Genomic DNA, 19,691 nt, shown 5'->3' on the forward strand with positions numbered 1-19,691 from the left:
GCTTAATAATTAAACTTGAACTTCATTCTAATACGCTATTAAGATAATGGAGAAAGCAAGTCACAAAATGAGAAAGATATTTGACAAAGGTCACATGACTAAAGTATGTAAAGAGTCAATAAGAAAAGGACTAATAAACTGATTTGTTTAATTGAGTAAAAACTTGAACAGGTACTTTAGTAAGCATATGACAAGAAGGTCAACATCATTAGTCTTAGGGAAATGCAAATTGAAATCTTACTCTCCAATGCATACCCACCAGAATGGTTAAAATATAAGAATAACAATACCAAAGTTTGGCAAGGATATATATCAGTGGGAATTCTCACACACGCTAGCGGGAGTGTAATGTGGGACAATCATTGTTTGGCATTACATACTGGATTTGACACATACCCTGTGATCCAGCAGTTTCACTCTTAGGTATATATAGAACGTTTATAGCAACTTTAGTCCTAATTGTCAAAAAACTTGAAAAACTCAGAGGTATATCCATAATGGAATGGATAAATGAAGACATGTTCATTGAATGGATTCTTCTACACCAATGAAAATGAAACGAGCTACAACTATATTCAACAATATGGATGAATTTCACAAAAATAAATGTTGAGTTGAATAAATGTTGAAGCCTGCTATACATACATACATACATACATATACTGTATAATTCCACATAGATAAAGAGAGAGTTCAAAATCATAGAGCTCAAGACCGTTCTGTGGTGTTAGAAGTCAGAGTATCAGTTATCTTTGGAGAGGAGAAAGGGGGTAGATGAGCGGGATGGGTAGGAGAGAGATGATTCTAGAGTGCTAGTAATGTTCTGTTGATCCTAGTGGTGATTATACAAGACTGTAATAATGTTGAGCATCTTTTCATGTGCTTTTTGGCCATTTGTAGAGGAATGCTTTTAAAGTCCTTTGTCATTTTTGAATTGGTCACTTTGCATTTTTTAAGTATACCTCTCATCCAGATGAATATTCTTTGCAGTATTGCTTTAATATTCAAATGTTGAAAATCACATTTTCAAAATAGAATTGATATTTTCATACTGTGAAATACTCTGCAGCCATCAAAAAGAAACAGGTAGAGGCATATGGAATTTTTTTCTGTGATGTATTGTTAAATGAAAAAGCAAATCACAGCATAGTATAATCCCATTGTAAATTCATAGAAAAGGATCTGGAAGGATACATGCCTAATTGGAAAGGGGAGTATGTTTACAGTAAACATGTATTACTTTATACATGTTTACTGTAAACATGTATTACTTTACAAAATATGAAAAAGTTGATTGTGTCTCCCCTTAATTCCATCCTGTCCAAATAGGTAATTTTTCCAAGGGTCCTTCTTAATGCACCACCCCATAAAATAGATATTTTCTGACAATAGCTTTAACTTAGATATTTTATTCAATTTATGTGTATGTGTGAAAAGCAGCACAGCTGAAGGGACAAGAGCATAGGCTCCAACCTTAAGTTTTAATCCCTGTGCCACATTTTACTGTGGGTGCACATCACATGGCTTCTCTGACTTTTAATTCCCTTATCTAAAAAGTGAGGCAAGATTCCTTTGAAGATTAGGGATAAGGCATTTAAAGCCCCTGGATATTTAGTAAATGTCCGCTGTATTATTGATTAATGTACGCTTATGCACTGCTTTGCTATCTAAATTCCAGAGTGTCACAAACTAGATTTCGTTTATGTAGATATGAAATTAGTATATTATTTGTTGGTAAAATCCATGTGCCAACATATCACAGTATATCACTGAAGGAAACGGATCACAGTAGTTTTCATGGGACCACGGTGGGGGAGGGAGCTTCTTTGGATGCCACTTGAATAGAGTTTGCAGTGTGAATTTTTGTCTTTTTTTGGTGACAGCTGAATTTTTTGGTTAGTAGACATAGAAGTAGGTGAGGCCTTCATTTGGGGGAAAGACTTAGTAATTAGATGTAATACTGATGAAATCCTTATATTAAGAAGTAGTTTATAAGGTAACAAATTAACCCGAATTTGTGCCATAATTTTGGAATAAAATTTTGTTTTGTTTTACAGTTTTCTTCTTTTAGGGAACTGGTCCTCTAGTGTCTTGCTTCCTTTGTTGTTTTACTAATTTTTTTTTGACCAATTTTACCTAATTATAGTTTTTTTCCTTTATTTTCATTTGTTTGCTGCTGAATTGTTTCTGTTTTCTTTCTTTGAGTATCTAGCACTTTGCTCTTCATAATCCTGTTTCTTTAACATGTCACTTTATTATGAAGTAATCAGACATTTTATACCTAGTAAAGTGAATGTAGGTTTTTACTTATATTATAGGCAGTATTGCATTGAGCATATGCTTGTATTCTGGGGGCTAATTCTTCAAGAATCAGATATTAAAATCGGCGCCCTAGGAGGCCTTGATGTAATATACAAAGGAGTACCAAAATGCTAGAAGACCCTGGGGAGTTTCCTTTTTGAATACATTGCAAGCGACAGAATAAGATAATATTTTCATATTCTGCATCAGGGAAAAACAGGTAGAAGATTCATACCAAGACGTATCTGTAAAGTGCTTCAGGGTTTGTGGGTACTTGTTTTTCCATTATGTGAATTGGAATTCAAATCTTGATACAATCCTGTGAGGTATTGGGGAAAGGGAGTATATTTCTATCCCCCTCCACACCCCGTGTTAACAAATGGAGCCACTGAGACTCAGGGAGGTCAGACAGCTTGCCTGAGGTTTCACAACTAGAATCTACTGAAGTCTTCTGACATCTGATGGTAACCGTGGCCAACACTTACGTAGCTCTTACTATCTGTCAGGTCCTGTACCAAGACACAGATTAACTAATTTGCGATTCATTAACTCAAAATCCAGAATTTGTCCCACTCTAGAACACTGAGTAGATATAAAGTTTATCGTTCTCTCTCTCAAAACAAATATTTTTTTAATATGTTTAGCTTTCATTACAGTAGGAGTGAATGAGAACACATTTGAATTTCCACAACGCTTATACCAACAGGAGAGAAATTAGGGCAAATGCTGGGTTAAATGGAGGCTGACAAGAAGTGCTTATAGTACCTTGCTTAATCTGATTTCACTTCTGCCATCATCCTTTCTAATGCCTTTCTAATTAATCCAAAAACTATCCTTCAGTCTTTCCTCGTTACACGTAAGCCATCACTCCAGACTCTCTTCTCTTATAGCACTTTCAGCCATCTTCCTTCTCCACTCTCCTGTTCCAGTCTTTCTCCCCATGTGCTCTGCTGGGCTCTGCTTCTGTGTGCTCTGAACACACGTGTGCTCAGAGCTTCCCTGTGCTCCCAGTATTCTAGACCATGAAATGCTCTCCTCCCCAGTTCGGCCACTTGCAATCATCCTTGTGTTTTGGGATTCAGGCAGTGACCTACTTCCTCCGTGAGAGCTTCCCTAACCGTCTCTCCCTAGCCCATCTCCTACTCACCCCTAGCCAAACTGAAGAGCAGCTCTGTCACTTGCTCACAAAATTGCCATCTCCTCACAAAGGACAAGTATGTCTCATCCATCTTTCTCTCCCTCACAGGAGGTTTGTACAATAGTTGTATAATTAATTACTATCTTAGTATTTACTACTAAAATGAATATTTAGAACACAACTTTTATTTGGTAATCCCTGGCTTCAGAAAACTTAAGTGATTTCCCTTTGTTCCAGAATAATGTATAAAATCTTTAGTCTAGAATTTGAGGGGCTCTATAAATACTGGAACTAACTTATCTTTGTAACTTAATTCATATTTAGTGTTAGTAACCTGTTTCCTTACCTCTCAGTATACTTTGGGTTTCCCTCCTTCTCTTGACTATGATCTTTCTCCTGCCTGAAATGACTTACTGTGTTCTTCACGAAGGCTCTTCAGGCCACTGCTTCAAAAACTTGGATGTGTGTTCATTTTGCTTAACAGATAGTATTAAAAACTGTGTATCCTGATTCAGTGGGTCTAGGGCCAGACCTGAGGCTCTGCATTTCTAATAAACTCCTAGGTAATTCCATGATCCTGGTCCCAAGACTGTGTTTTGAATAACAAGGGACTACATTTTAGTCTGCAGTAGCTATTGTTTGTGTCAATCATTTGGAAATAGTGTATAGTAATGAGTTCTCTTATTTTGAATTTGATACTTCATTTTTTGTGTCTTTTTTCCTCATCTGCTTGTTGGCAGATATTTTATTTTATCCTAATTTACGTCCTTTATATATAATGTTTGCTCTAAAACAGTTGATTGATAATTATAAACGTGAACAATTTCTTTTTTTTTTAAGATTTTATTCACTTATTTGAGATCGAGAGGAGAGAGAGAGTGTGTGCGCACACGCATGCACGGGCACATGAGCAGGTGGGAGGAGGAACAGAGGCAGAGGGGGAAGCAGGCTCTCCACTGAGCAGGGAGCTCAATGCGGGTCTCGGTTCCAGAACCCTGGGATCATGACCTGAGTCCAAGGCATATGCTTAACTGACTGAGCCACCTAGGTTTCCACTATGGTAATCAAAAATGCTTCGTGACCCTCCTGTATGCCCTTAAGCCAGTGCTAGGAGTAGGCCCCCAATCTGTCTTCTCCTTACTTGAAATAAGTAAGTAAACCTTTTCCATTTTTGGTCATTTCCAGTATTCACTCATTCATTGATCAGAATTTATGGAGTGCATACTAAGTCCTAGGGCTACAACAGCAAACACGATAGACAGAAATATTGTCATTTTGGGGTTTATATTCAAGTGTTGATGAGAGGGAGAGAAGAAGGTAAACAAATGAGTAAAATATATAGTACGGTAGGTAAGTGCTATAGAGAAAAATGAAGCCTAGAAGGGGGTACAGGGGTCAGGAAAGTGAGGGGATATAATTCCAAAGGAGGGTAGAATGCTTGGGAAGGGCTCATGAGAAGGTTGCTTTTGGGCAGAGGCCTGAAGGAGAAGAGGAGGGGAGCTACGCACGTATCTGGGGGGAGCTTTCCAGACAGGGAACCACAGATGTGAGGATGCTGAGCTGGATGTATGCCTGGCTTGTCACAGGATTTGCTGGAAGGCAGTTTGACTAGAGCAGTGAGTGATGTGAGCTGCGGTTTGGAGGTGAAAGGTCCTTGGGGCCTGGGTGCCACTGTATGGAATTTGGCCTTCATTTAAAATTGGATGGGAAGACATTAGAAGGTTTTGAGCAGAGCTGTTATTTGACTTGACTAACCTTGTTTAGAGGATCACTTTGGTTACTGTGTTAAGGAAAGGAGAAGACACGGGTGGAAGAAGAGAGACTGGCAGTAGCTGTTGTAATGAGCCTGGCAAGAGACCGAGGTGGCTCAGAGCAGCACAGTAGCTGTGAAAGTGGGGAGAGGTGATTGGATTCTGGATATATTTCTGGCCATGAAACCTACAGAATTTTTAGACATACTGTGAAAGGTTTGAATAATTCAGCTAATTCTTAGAATAGAATGATTAGGATGTAGCTCTTGCCTTTCCAGTGAATTCCCTTGTGGCCACCATCACCCCTACAGATACACGTTAGTGCTTCACAGGATCGCTCCTAGACATTTTGTTCAATATGAGAGAAGAATGACAAGGGACCTGTCCTGTGCCATCAGCAGTCATTGGAAGATAAAATGTGATGCTACCAGTCAGCCATGTTAACTTTTTATTTTGAATACTTATCTCAGAAGAAGTTGCAAAAATAGTACAGAGAAATCCCATGTACTCAAAACCCAACTTCTCCCAGTTTTAACATCTTACATAACATACAGCACATTCTCCAAACCTAGGAAATTGATGCTGTCACATTGCAGTGAACGAGATTACAGACCTTACTCCACGCTCAACAGTTTTTGCTTACTCTCATTTTCCTACCATGTATTTTTATACAGCATAGAATGCAGCCTTTTGGGTTTCAGGTGAGAGTTACTGTTATTCATTCTGGAATTCTCCTGCACTCTGGAAAACTACTGTCGAATTTATTTGTTCCTAACTGTGCTTAGATGTTAGGTAACACGAGGGACAGATGAGTTGTACGGAGTATCCCCAGATGGCTTTTCTATAGCATGGACCTCCCCTCTCCCTTCTTTTTCTCTTTCCTTCCTCTTTTCTTTCCTGTTCTTTTCCCCTTGCCCTCCCCCACACCCCATGTTGTCTTTAGTACTAACCAAGGAAAGGGTGGGAGGAAGGCTGTTTTTTAGTTTCTATTTTTTTAAAAAGGGTGGCTTTGCCTTCTCCACTCTGAATTAACTTTAAGAGCCTCATTTCCTATTCAACAAAATCCATAAATCCACAGCTGTTCCACTGGTAAAAATTAACATGTTTTGTTCCTGCACATATTGGAATTCTCCATGGTTTTTCGTATTTTAAAATTATATCAGTTCAGTTCATTGTGTCTCTTACTGTGGCCTACCACTTGTCAACAATTTTGTATTCAATTTATGTTCAGAAAGGAAGGAGAGAATAAATTTGATCAATAGCAGAAGATTTTGGCATGGTATGTGGTAAATACTCTCTGGCTGTCTTGAATCTGGCCGTTCTTAACCTGTGTGACCTTGGCAGTCCCTTAAGCCCTCTGCCTTGGTTTCCTCATCTCCGAGATGGGAACAGTATTAGCATCAACTTCAGAAGGTTGTAGTGAAAACTGTCTGTAAAATACTTAGAATTGTGTCCAGCACACAGTAGCATTATTTTGTTTATTAAAAACAAATATCTGAATGTGGATTTACATTGGTATTAGTAAAAAAGTCATTTGTAACAGAAAATACGTTAGTCTCTTACAATTAATTTATTTCTTCAAGTAATTTTAAGCAGGTAAACACAGAGCAATACTGTTATTTAGTATGAATATTGAACCTCTCGAATACTTACATGAGCAGCGTTACAATTTGAACACTTGGGTAACTTACCACACTCAGGAAAATTTAACTCTAAATTTTCAATTCTGGAAAACCCTTCTTTGTTTTCTTCTAATAGATGCTTAGCAGATTGTTGTCTCAGAATTGTTCACACAGAGGCAGTGTAAATACTTTTTTTTCTTTTCTACATGTTAGTGGAGTAACAATCACAGGTTGCTGCTAGTTTAGTGATTCAGCCTTTTACTGGCGACACTTCCTGCTTGATCACTTACTTTTCTTATTTCATTTGGGCCTGAAGTGCCTCGTTTTTATTAGATACACTGTCTCCCATCTGGATAGCAAATATAAACAACCAAAAAATAAGCGAGTTTCTAAAAGACTGCAAACACAGTAAGTGCCAGTTTCCTCCTGGTGTTTTGTGAGCGGGACTCCTCACCTGTGTGGGGCTGGTGGGTGGAGCCAGACTGGCGAAGCCTGTTCTGCGAGTGTGAGTTCGGGCCGGGCCGTTTCTGTGGTGCTGCGGAAGCAGTACGTGCTCAGAGGGAAGGAGCAAGCTCCTGAAGGCGAGCCTCGTGCCCACACACAAGCCAGCTCGCCTCGGGTAGGGACCAAACACGGCACAGAAACCTGCAGAAAGGGGGGTGCCTGGAAACAGAGCCGGAGCCTGGAAGTGCTGTGGAGGTCTGACTCGGAGTTCCCCTGCGGCGGATAAGGTCTGAGCTGTGTGCCTGTGATTCATTCTGCATGCTTTTACACGGAATGCAGAGCTCGTGTGTCCCGTGTCCTGTCGGAGCCACTGCTAAGTCAAGTCACTGGGAATAATTTTAAGTATTGATCCTAAAACCTGTGCCACAGCAAGAGGTAAGGATCGATCAGTTAGTTATTCAAATGTTTGTCTCCAGCAATGTCAGAATATTTCACTGAGTCTATTTTTACATTTTTTTTAGGCACATGTTTCCTTGGTTGCTTTTAGGTGCATGGTTAGTTGCTTAATTATTCAGAAATTGAGTAATTGAGCTTTAGTATTTGTCATGTTTTGTAGAGAGGTTTAATTTTTGAAGTAGATTGTACCACATAAGTCCTGGGCAATGTGTCTTACTTTCCTGGTCAGTTTCAGGAAGTACCCATTTTTCTGTTTCAAATCAGCTTATTTCTTAACATTTTCTAGACCTTAGGTTAATGTACAAAAGTCTTCATGATGAAAAGAACATACCTTTGTATCATAAACAACCAGGATATTAAAAAACTTTTTCCTGGTGGGTTAATAATATTTCCTGTATTGGCTAATGGAAAATAGGCAGTACTGATTTACTAAAAAGATTTAGCAGACTGTATAAAAAGGCTGTTTAAATTAGCATACGGAGGTAACCCTCCTGCCCTTTTACTTCGTGTGTTGTTTTTCCTCATTGGCATTAATAACCATCTCTGTCCCTAAAATACGTGAATTAACTTTTTTCCTGTTGCAGAGATTTTTTTTAGCACTAGGGTAGAATTCCGAATTTATGGTGCTTCTTTAGACCTTGGTGATAAATGCGTTTCATTAAGATAGCATGGAAACTGGAATGTTCTCTGAATCACAGATCAGCCCTATTAAGCAGCTGAACATTTTTCTGATTTTCAGGAATGTTCCACTACCATTTAAATGATATCAGTATTTTAATTTTTAAAACCATAAATGTGGGGAATTTCAGAATTTATAGCTCTTTTTCATTATCAGTTTTTTAAAAAGCACCTGTTGCTCACATAATGGCTTGAGACCATAACTTGTTTTTTTAAAGTATTAGGTAGTACTGTATGGTATTCAGCAGAAGAGAGCAGAAATCTAAAGTTTCTTAGACTAAGTTTACACTTAAGATGATTACAGGAAGGACTAGAAAGTGATCCCATGCTTGTGTGCACCCTTCCTTAGTGATCTCAGCTCTGAATTTAGGAGCTATGACCAGATTTGATTAAGCCGGGTTTGGAAAGCTGACTCAGGTTCTGGCTAGCCCTGTGCTGTGGAGGACTCTAGACATTTTTAGACCAAAGGTAAAGAGAAATTATAGTGGTAGAAATAACTCCTGCTCATTGACACTTACTTGGCATATATAATTTCATGTAAGCATTATAGTAACCCTGACTGATAGGTATTACTATTGTCGTTCTCATTGTGTATTTGCAGGAATTGAGACTTAAATAGGTATATATGCTCAAGAGTTTGCAAATTGGAAGGTGGTGAGAGAGTGGGTTCAAACCCTCAGGTCTGTCTGACTCCAAAATCTGTGTCTTATTCTCCATGCTAATGCTCCTTTTTTTTTTTTTTTTTTTTTTTTTAGGGCAGGCTTCTAAGACTTTTGCCTTTAAACAAAAAGTCCTCATTATCAGTTCCATACTCTCCAAATATAGAACCTTTCCCCTCCAGCTCCTGAAAAACAAAACAAAACAAAACCAACCCACAAAAAAAAACAAACAAACAAACAAACAAAAAATGACCTGTGATCATATCAATGTTCCACACCAAACTTCATGGCTTAATAAAGTGCAGAGGATTATATGACATCAAAGTGAATATGATGATACTTTAATCCACATTTAGTCTGTTTTGAATCTAATAAAAAATTTAATTTCAAGAAAAGCGTTTTCACACTGTTAAGGTTCTTAATTTTCAGATATCTAGAACTTCATGTAGTATTTTTGGTAGTCTTCTTACCTTTGATGTTACTGAATTCCTAAGAATATGTAGTTATTTAATTTTTATAAGAGAGAATATATGGATAAGTGTCTTCCTGAAATAGTTTTTAAGCTTCATATCAAATACTACTAGTTCATCCTGGAAAAATAAGATCTGGATTATTTAAAAATCCTTATTAGAGATACTTCTATAATCTGTATATTATATCCCATTCCTGTGTTAGACCCCTTTAGTGTCAGGAATTTATATCCACCTCATGTTTCCTCCTACTCTTCTCTGCTAAAATGCAAATCTTTTTGTTCTGTATTTAGAAATGCAATTAGTCAGAGTCTTTTATATAATAACTGAGGTGGTAAAGTCACCAAGCTAAAAAATTCTTTCGCTTCTTTTTTGTACAGAGTTGAGGAGCAAAACGAGTCACATTTATTTTAATTTGTAATTTAATTTTAAAGTAAGAACCTATCAATTTTAGCAAGAATAATGTATAGCTTATTTATATCACACTAAAATCAGATAAGCTAAATTTGAGCCTTCTTTGATATTCCTGAAATTTATGGCTCCTGGAAAAGTAAATGTATAATGTAAATAAAGAGAGTGTCTTATCTTAACCTGATGACCATTTTCCCAAGGGAACTGTGATTTATAAAGCTCCGACAGACCATGCCCTTTCTCACTGCTAACTGTTTGTGTGCCCCTCTAGGAAGACCAGCAGCATGATGTTGCTTTGGTTTCATTCTTCACTCTGGAAAAGAGATACATTTTTATTCAAATACTCAAAAATTTTTGTTAACCACAGGCATGCCATTCCGTGGAAGAGTTGTGCTGAATACTCCGAAGAGGCAATTTGTTGCCTGTTTCTGCTTCTCTTTTTCTAAGTGAATTGTTCTTATCTCTTCTGTGTCTGAAAGATTCTTCTCTAAAATTTACTATAGATTTATCTTCTGGATGCCTTAGTGTCATTCATCTGCATTCCAGAGAGTAATGCCTTTTGAAATGCCTCTTTTCTCTCGTAAGTGTACACAGAAGCATACTTGACTTATGTAACTGTTAGTAGCTTTCCAATTTTTCAATCAAGAGCCATTACTGTCAGTGCTGTTTTTAATTTAGCATTGTACATGACATTTCTCAAATACCTGGTTTCCTCCCTTTGAGGTTGGAATGTACAGATATCAAAACTGTTACAGCCGTCCACATTCCAGAACCTCATCCCTGAACTGGTCTCAGATATTTTCTCTGTGGGGTAGTCCCTTGCAGCTGTTACGTGTATCACTTAGAGAACTGTGCTTTTTCTCTTTAACTTCCAAAATTGTTTATGATATATCGATCAAAAGCAATTCTGTGCTTTCTTGTTCCACAACAATTTCACCAGCATATTAAGACTTAATACTCAAATTTATCTAAAGATTTCCTTGGACATCTACTTTTGGTGGTGGGCAGAGAGGGAGAGGCATGAAATTCAAGGCTGAAACTGCTGTATTCCTGCTTTAAAAATGAGAAGTAGTTCCTAGGGAGACAGTGAAGATTTTGCATTTTGAGTATAAATCTGACAGAAATAAGTTTTTGGAAGTCCAGAACCTATAGATAATAATATTACTGCAGTAAATTCTGGAAACCTAATTCAAAAATTAATCTTTGTAAAGTACATAGCATTTTCTAGTAAAAACAATACTATAAATGGCCATTGTACTGTTTACCAAGGATTTGCTAGCAAATCAAAGAAATAATAGTATGTCATATGATATAATCAAAAATTGTGAATGTCTTTAACAATTAAAGATAGTACAATTATGCATCAAGTTCTGGAAATAGTTATATAAGCATGTTGTATAAATTAGTTATATAAGAAGTCCTTACTACTATTTTAAGTTTTCATGGAGAAAAAGAAATAAAATGATTCAACTAAAATTATTTTTACTTAAAAAGTGCTAAACCTAATATACTATGCATAAAACAGTAACATTTAACAGTGATCTTTCTATCTTAAATTTTTATACCAGCCTTTTCCAGGATGATTTAGAAAGCCTAATTTATTTTTTTATATAGCTCTTTAATGAAGTTTTAAATGATGCCCTTTCTTTCCTTTTGATGAATTTTCCTACAGCAAAGACATTTTCCACAGACTTGAGAGCTTTCTCTGCTGTTCTAACATTTATTTTGTCAGAGTATTCCATGATTTCTCAGGTATTTTCAGGAAATTTCAAATTCATAAATTGCCTGGATAAACTTCTCATTTTTCATATGATTAAACTGACCTCTAAACTGGTTAATTATCTCATCTAAAATCCAAACAGCAAGTTACTGGCAGAATCAGGACTAAACACATATCTCCACCTACTTAGTCCAGTACATTTTCACCTGCTCATGCTTGACCAATAATAGTTATGATTAGATGGACGACCTTCATTGGACTATTCGTTTTATTATTGGAAAGGCATAAAAGCTTTCAATTACTAGGCCATTGGTTCAAGTATGTATTTGTAAATCTTTAAATACAATTCCTCACGTTTTATGCTTACTGAATATTTTTACCATATTAAAAAACCATATATTTACATAGTATAGGATAGCACCAAATAAACTAAAGAAAAGGAATTGAAATATGAGTCTTAGGTCATCTTGATAATTGGAACTGGATACATAGAAGGGAAGACAAGTATAAAAGGATCATTATTCTGATAACCTTTATTACACTTAAAAGTCATCACATTGAATGTAATGGGAGATTAATTAGATTTTATTTAATATACTTGTTCTTGTGAATTTTTTCTTTTTTTTGAGAGAGAGAGAGAGAGAACAGAGTGAGAGAAAGAGCATGAGCTGGGGGTAGGGGCAGAGTGAGAGAGAGAAGCAGGCTCCCCACTGATCAGGGAGCCCGATGCAGGGCTCGAACCCAGGACCCTGGATCATGACCTGAGCTGAAGGCAGACGCTTAACCGACTGAGCCACCCAGGTGCCCCATGTTTTTGTAACTTTTAAGAAGAAAATTCTAGTGATCAGATTTTCGTTTTTATTTTGAGTTTAAATCATTTAGATTGTAATGTTATCACAAACTGAGTTTAGGTTGGTTAAGACATGTAAAGCACTGTCACAGAATAAGCGCTCAATAAATATTAGCTATATTATAATTATTGTGATATTACTGTATCATAGTACGGTTTCTAGATTTTCCTTCAATATTTTAAAAATATCTGGTTTAGGATTCCGTTTATGTTTTTCATCATTGGGGTTGGAACAGGCCATGGGTAGAGCCAAGTTGAGGGAGATCTAACACAAGACAGACCAGAAGATTTTCCGAGATAAAAATACAGTGGCAGAATTTCTTGGACATGTACTTATTACATCAGATAAAAAATTACTCTTAAGTTTGGTGTGCAAGAAACTCCTTTACTGTGATTTGGAGGGTGTTTTTTTTTAAGATCAAAAAAACACATCTTCAAAATTATTTATGTGTATTTTCACTTATTGACTTAAAGAACTTCCTTTATGTCATTATTCAACCTAAGAGCTTTATGTACGTTAAAGTTCTTTTATATTATGCAAAAGGAAAAGTTACAAAGGTTGGCAGTAGTGGAAAAAGTGTTCTAGGTTCAGTTTATTTTGTGACTTATATTTGAGTCACGTTAGAATCTTGCTCAACTGTCTAGAAATTTTTCTTTAAAAGTTTTGTAGAATTACAATTCGAGTGAGTCACAGCTTAATTTCTGAGTTCATTTAATTTCAAATAAAAGCATTGTTGGTTAGTTTGGACTAATTTAATTGATCTCAAAGCTATAAACTAAATAAGAATTATATTACATTTTCCCTGGCATGAATGTTTACTAAACTGGTTCCAAAGCTGTGTTTCTCAGTTGCCCAAAGATCCTTTCAGGACATATGACAATGCATGCTAAAAATAAGTTAATTTCTATATCTCTTGTCAATATCCCTATTAATAAATGTGAAAATACTAAGTAACACAGTTCACTTCAGCTCTTTACTTAAGACTGCGAATCTAAATCTGTGCCATTTCTGGCTGCTGTTTAAGGCATCATTACCTATTACAGTTTTTCTGTTTTTGGAATTATTTGTCTACACTTGTACCATATAGAATTATTTTGTTTGTGTTCCTTTATTGAAAGTCACTTCTAATATGTTTAAAGTACTCCCTTGTTTATTAAAGTTTCTGAGATGAACTTTGACTTAAGACTTTTTTTTTTTAATTGCTATTTCCTTCTCAAGTCTTTTGCACTCATTTATGCCCGTGCAGAGGATACAGGGGAAGTAGGAGTAAAGGGAACTTATCACTGAAGTATAAAAGCAAGACTTTTGGGGCACCTGGGTGGCTCAGTTGTTAGGCATCTGCCTTCGGCTCAGGGCATGATCCCTGCGTTCTGGGATCGAGCCCCACATCGGGCTCCTCCACTGGGAGCCTGCTTCTTCCTCTCCCACTCCCCCTGCTTGTGTTCCCTCTCTCGCTGGCTGTCTCTATCTCTGTCGAATAAATAAATAAAATCTTAAAAAAAAAAAAAAGCAAGACTTTTAAAAGTGGGTATAAACTTAGTTTGCCAAACTCAAAGCTTAAACAAGACAAACTAAATGATCTTCTTAAGAGATGCAAAGACATCATGTGATAAAGGTCAACAGTTGTTCATTTTATTTAGCTTAGTAATTAAGAATAGGGAATTTCTTTAATTTAGTTAAATTTTCCATCCAAAAACCCCAAGAAAATGCTACTCGTAATGGTGAAACTTAAGAAACAACCTATTTACATCAAGAATAAGATACTTGTTCATTGGAGATCCACTGATACTAAATAAGAAGAAGTTAAAGGACTGGAAAGGAAGAAGCAAATCAAATCTTTGCTGATGATTGTCTACAAATCCAGAAGAATCTACAAGCAAATTATTAGAAGAACAGAATTGAACATGGTTACTGAACAAAAACTATTTGGTGACCGAAATACCACCCAACATTAATCGAGTTTTTTCTGTCTAGTACTGAGTGCCTTATGCTCTTATTTAATCCTCAAAACATCACAGTTCTGTTAGGTAGATTTTTAACTTTTTCCTAGATGAGGAAAAAGAAGGACTGAGAGATACATACTTTGCAGGGGCACAACTGGGAGGAAACAGCGGTCCTTCACAGCACGGTAATTGTATTTTTACATACCAGTGACAATTAGAAAATATAATTTAGAAAATAGTACCATTTGCATTAGCAGCAAAAATCATAAAGTTCCCGAGAATAGCTATAATAAAAGTTCATAAGACCTTTATGGGAAAAGATTAGAAAAATTTACTGAAGGACCTGAAAAATCAATCTTAAATAAATGGAGAGATTTTCTGTGTTTGTGGACAGGAAGGCTCAATATCATAAGCCAGTTCTCATCCAAAATAATCTATAATTCAATGCAGCTTTAATCAGATTTCCCCACCCCCCAATTTTTTTCCTCCTTTAACTTGGCAGGCTGATTCTAAAATTCATATGAAAGAGTAAAAGGCTAAAAATATAAAGGCAATTTTAAAGAATAAGTAGAGGGGACTCCTTGTTCTAGATATAAGACTTATAAAGTGCTAGAACTTAAGAAATTGAAGTGTAAATGGAGAGACTGACAGAATTGAGAGAACGCAGAAACAGACCCCTCCCACACCATACACCTTTTTCATTTAAGAATCAATCTTAAAAATTAGTGGTCAAAAATGAGTGTTCAGTAGAAGGTGATGAAATTACTGGTTATGCAGAAGGGAAAAAGTAATATGATTATATCTCAACCTCACTCTAACCATACAGAAAAGTTCAAAAAAACAAAAAAAGTTAAAAAGGTTTAGAGGAAATAGGACAATATGTTTTTGACCTCACACATTTCCTTACTAAGATACCTTAAAGCTTGGAAACCATACTTAAAGACGTTTTAAAATTTGTGCAATAAAAGATAAGCCACAGACTGGGAAGAGATATTTGTAACATGAATAATTAACAAAGGATTCATTTCCAGATTATATGAAGAATTCTTGCTCATTAGTGAGAAGAAGACATCAAACAGTAAAATGGGCAAAGGATATGAATAGTTATTTCACTGAAGAGGAAAACTGAATGGCCAATAAACAATGAAATATTGCCTGACCTAATTATCAAGTACAGAAATTCATATTAAAGTGGAAGAAAATTTCATACTAATCAGTTTGGCCAAAATGAAGAAGTCTGAAAGAACTAAATAGGACAATGAAATGAAGACTGGGAACCCAAAAATATATCCTATGAGAGTATATATTGAGAAATCATTTTAGAGAATATTTTAGCAAAGTTGAAATATCCCGTGTCTGAACTTGAGTGTCAGAGAAGTTCTCCCGTACGTGCCCAGGGAGATGCTTCGGAGATTGCTCAGTGCAGTATTGGTGGTAATAACAAAACCTTGGGAACTCTCTCAGTGACAGTCAGTAGGAGAAGAGAAGTCTAAGTTGTGGTATATACTTGTAAGGGAATACTATAATGTGGTTAAAATGAATATACTGATTCATAATTATATATTCTGAAAATATATAATTTTGGAGAAGGTTTAGTATATATGATAACATTTCTGCAGATTTTAAAAACATTTAAAATGATAGGATATATTCGTTATGGTTACATACATGTATGAAGTATAAAAACATATGTGGTCAATTAGCTAACATATAGTAATTTAAAAAAGGCAATTTTATAGTGCTCCTGTAAACGGCAAACTAGAAGAACAGATAAATAGAAAGCAATTATAGAAACTTATACTAAGATGGGTCTGTTCATGATTTGGATTGTGGTGGTTTCAGAGGTGTGTGCATATGTCAAGATGTATTGAATTATATATTTTAAATGTGTAGTTTATTGTAGTCAACTATACCTCAATAAAGCTGTCTAAAAATAAAACAAAAACAAAAAAACATGTGGTAGTAATACTGAATTCATGATAAAGGTTCTGTCTGTATGAGAATAGGATTAGAGGCGATAACCAGGTTCTATATTTGTAGTGCTTAGTTTTTTTAATTTAAAAAAAGGAAAAATAAATCTGAGGAAATAATATGGCTAAATGTTAAGATTGAAAAAGCTAAAAGATTGAAAAAGTTCATTGATATTGTCATATTATTCTTTTAAACTTTTCTGTATAAACAAAATATTTGTTAACATAAACTTACCTACACGGGGCTCTAATACTTCTAACAATTCCTTAGCTCTTGATTACCCAGGACCATCGTCACCCCAGGCCTAGTCTTCTGGTCATGTTTTCCAATCAGTTTGGCCTGAAAACAGTCTAAGTAAATTTTAGGCCAATAGGCTTTTAAATAGTAGTGAGGTTAAAACTAAGTGTACTTCAATAGGCTTTTTTTCCCCTCTCAACTGTTTTTTCTTGGGGCGCCTGGGTGGCTCAGTCGGTTAAGCATCTGCCTTCAGCGCAGGTCATGATCCCAGCATTCTGGGATCGAGCCCCGCGTCGGGCTCCCTGCTCAGTGGGAAGCCTGCTTCTCCCTCTGCCTCCCACTTCCCATGCTTGTGCACTCTCTCTCTCTTTCTGTCAAATAAATAAAATGTTTTTTAAAAAGATTTTTAAAAAACCAGTTTTTTCTTTGTTTTCTTAAAATTCATTTTTAAGATACTCTTTTGAAGAGCAGAAGTTTTAGAACTTATTAGTCCGTGTACATAATAACTAAGAAAGTCAATTTGACATTGCTTAGAGGAAAATCCTTTCTCCATGTTTATTGGAATGAATAGATGTATTGTTTAGCCTTGAATGAAAGCAAGTTTTTGGAATTTTGTTTTTAAACGCAAATATTTTCATATTTATTTAACAAAATATTTTAAAGTTTGCAACAGAGAAAGAACTTGGGAAGTTAAGAGATCCTTAAATATCATGTAGTCCAGTTTCCCGTGTTCAGTTTCCACCAAATGGCATCTAATATGTGTTTGAAAACTTCAAGCAAAGAAGGATATTGTGCAACAATCATGAAAATCCACTGCACATGCGAAACATTATACTCATACTGTATTGTACCTTAGGTTTAATAACGATAATCTCCGTAGGTGTTATGCATCCCACTTCTACCCTTTCATTTTTCTGCTTGACTTTATGAATTTATTACAGATCTTAGAACTCAGTGCTGATGATCAAATAAACCTAATGCTGAGGTCATTATCTGGCACAAATCATCTTTTAATTTAATTTACTGAGAAATTAATCTAAGCCCAGCTCTCAAATCAGCCTAGAAGATTTCTGAGACCCACCCAATTTAGAGAAGTCTAGTTTCAGCGAAGTGTTGAGAAAGTATGAATTCCTTGGTTTTGCTAGAGCAGTATTGTACTGTGTAATTAGCAACACCTGGTGCCCCATGTGTCCGTGTCAAGGTTCACTGTGGCTTACTGAGCTGTATGCTTTTAGCGTACCCTGTAAACTGGTTATTGGTATCATAAAGATTTACCTTGGAGATATTATGTTGTATGTCATATTGCTAAAGCTTTTAACTACTGGAAAGACTGGTCTAGTTGGTTTTTTCTCTGGTTTAAAAAAAAAGACCACAGACGTAAAGTCTATCGTGTGAAGAACATGGAGGAAGTTAGCATTGTGGCCCATGTTGCATTTTTAACTCCAGAATAGGGAATTTGAACATAAACTGGCATGGTTTGCTTTTGTCTAAGTATTGTTTGTGTTTTACTTTTGATCTCTTTTATCTGTTGAAATGCTGTTGTTACCATTTTCGTTTCTGTAGTCCAGCATATTTGGTGGACCTTAACCCTAACACCCTTATAGTGGCATCCAAGGTTCCTTTGTTGAAACGGGTTTATGAGCACTTAACTGCCTAAACCCAAACCTCCACTCTACCTTCCTCAACAGAAGTCTTCTGATGTGGGGCGCCTGGGTGGCTCAGTCGTTAAGCGTCTGCCTTCGGCTCAGGGCGTGATTCCAGCATTCTGGGATCGAGCCCCACATCAGGCTCCTCTGCTGAGAGCCTGCTTCTTCCTCTCCCACTCCCCCTGCTTGCGTTCCCTCTCTCGCTGACTGTCTCTCTCTCTGTCAAATAAATAAATAAAATCTTAAAAAAAAAAGAAGTCTTCTGATGTAACTGACAGTATTCTATACTTCTCTTCCTCAAAAGGTAGATTTACTAACTTAGTTTTCTGGTTTGTTATAAAGTAATGGGTGGGGGACAGTGTCAGTGTCCATAATAAGCTGTTCTGGTCATTTTACTGTCTAAAAAATGGGAAGAAAATATAAAGAACAAATTAATATGAAGAGACATTTATATTTGGAAGTATTGATCTTCACATTTGAGTATAACTAAATTGAATATTTTTACTAGTTTACATTTCCAATACAATGAAATTTATCTATCTAGATGGATAACTGATTATTTAATTATGGATGCCAGAGCGTTTTACCACGAGTATCTCTACTGCAGTGGAGTAGAATGCCAATTAGATTAACAACAATAACAGCAACACTAAAACTGTACAGAACATAGTTTAATCTTACTTTGAAGACTTAGAAGTCATTTAAGACTGAATGTCTAGTCATCATTTATGAACATTAGTTATTTTGGTATCTCAGATTGGGATATAGATTAGTAGGTAGAGACCACACCCACCCCTCCCAGTCTCATTACAAGTTGGATTTAAAGTTCCCAATTTATTTTAATTTTTTTTTTGGAAAGGTAACAGAAGCAGGGTGCCCGGCCACACAGAGTAGAAGCCAGGTTGTACGTATGCTGGCTCAATTTCCTAGAAGCCTCACATGCCAAATGGGAACACAGAGTTGGTAATGACATTCTCCACTGGTCTTAATTTTGTCTCCTGTTACAGCCCTTACATAATTGAGTCTTATGTCACTATTTTGGAAAAATTAACATGAACAGTCTTGACCCCAACAGAAAAAGATGGCCAAGTTTCCTTGTTCGTGAGCCAAACTTAGCACACCCAAAGTGGAGTCAGAGCTGCCTAGTGTCCTGGAAAGTCCAGTTCTACACAGGCTGCTCTCTGACTAATGTAATTTTATTGTGTATGAGAGTTTGGTTGGAAGATCATGATTATAATTTATTTCCATACAGTTATCACTGAATTGTGAATGTGTGTATTTCCAGGTTAATATAGAAGTAATTCCAGTCATTCCAGATAGGATATTGCTAATTGATGTGAAGGAAATAAATATATTCCTTTCTCTCCTAGTGGGGTACCCAGTTCAGTATGGC

At 36.2% G+C, this 19,691-nt stretch overlaps 1 protein-coding gene across 6 annotated transcripts in view; it reads left to right on the plus strand.

The window, feature by feature from the left end:
• ARHGAP32 (Rho GTPase activating protein 32) overlaps positions 1 to 19,691 on the plus strand; it is a 293,982-nt gene that overhangs the window by 229,870 nt on the left and 44,421 nt on the right. The window contains exon 1 of one of the 6 annotated variants that reach the window (XM_045783743.2): positions 7,255 to 7,691. The exons of the other annotated variants lie outside the window; for them this stretch is intronic. The gene's annotated coding sequence lies outside the window, so the exon portion shown is untranslated. Of the gene's footprint in view, positions 1 to 7,254; positions 7,692 to 19,691 lie in introns of those variants that run through there. 6 annotated transcript variants of the gene reach the window in all.

Source organism: Ursus americanus, chromosome 16 (genome assembly GCF_024610735.1).
Source record: "Ursus americanus isolate L20-20 chromosome 16, mUrsAme1.1.p, whole genome shotgun sequence".
NCBI classification, from domain to species: Eukaryota; Metazoa; Chordata; class Mammalia; order Carnivora; family Ursidae; genus Ursus; species Ursus americanus.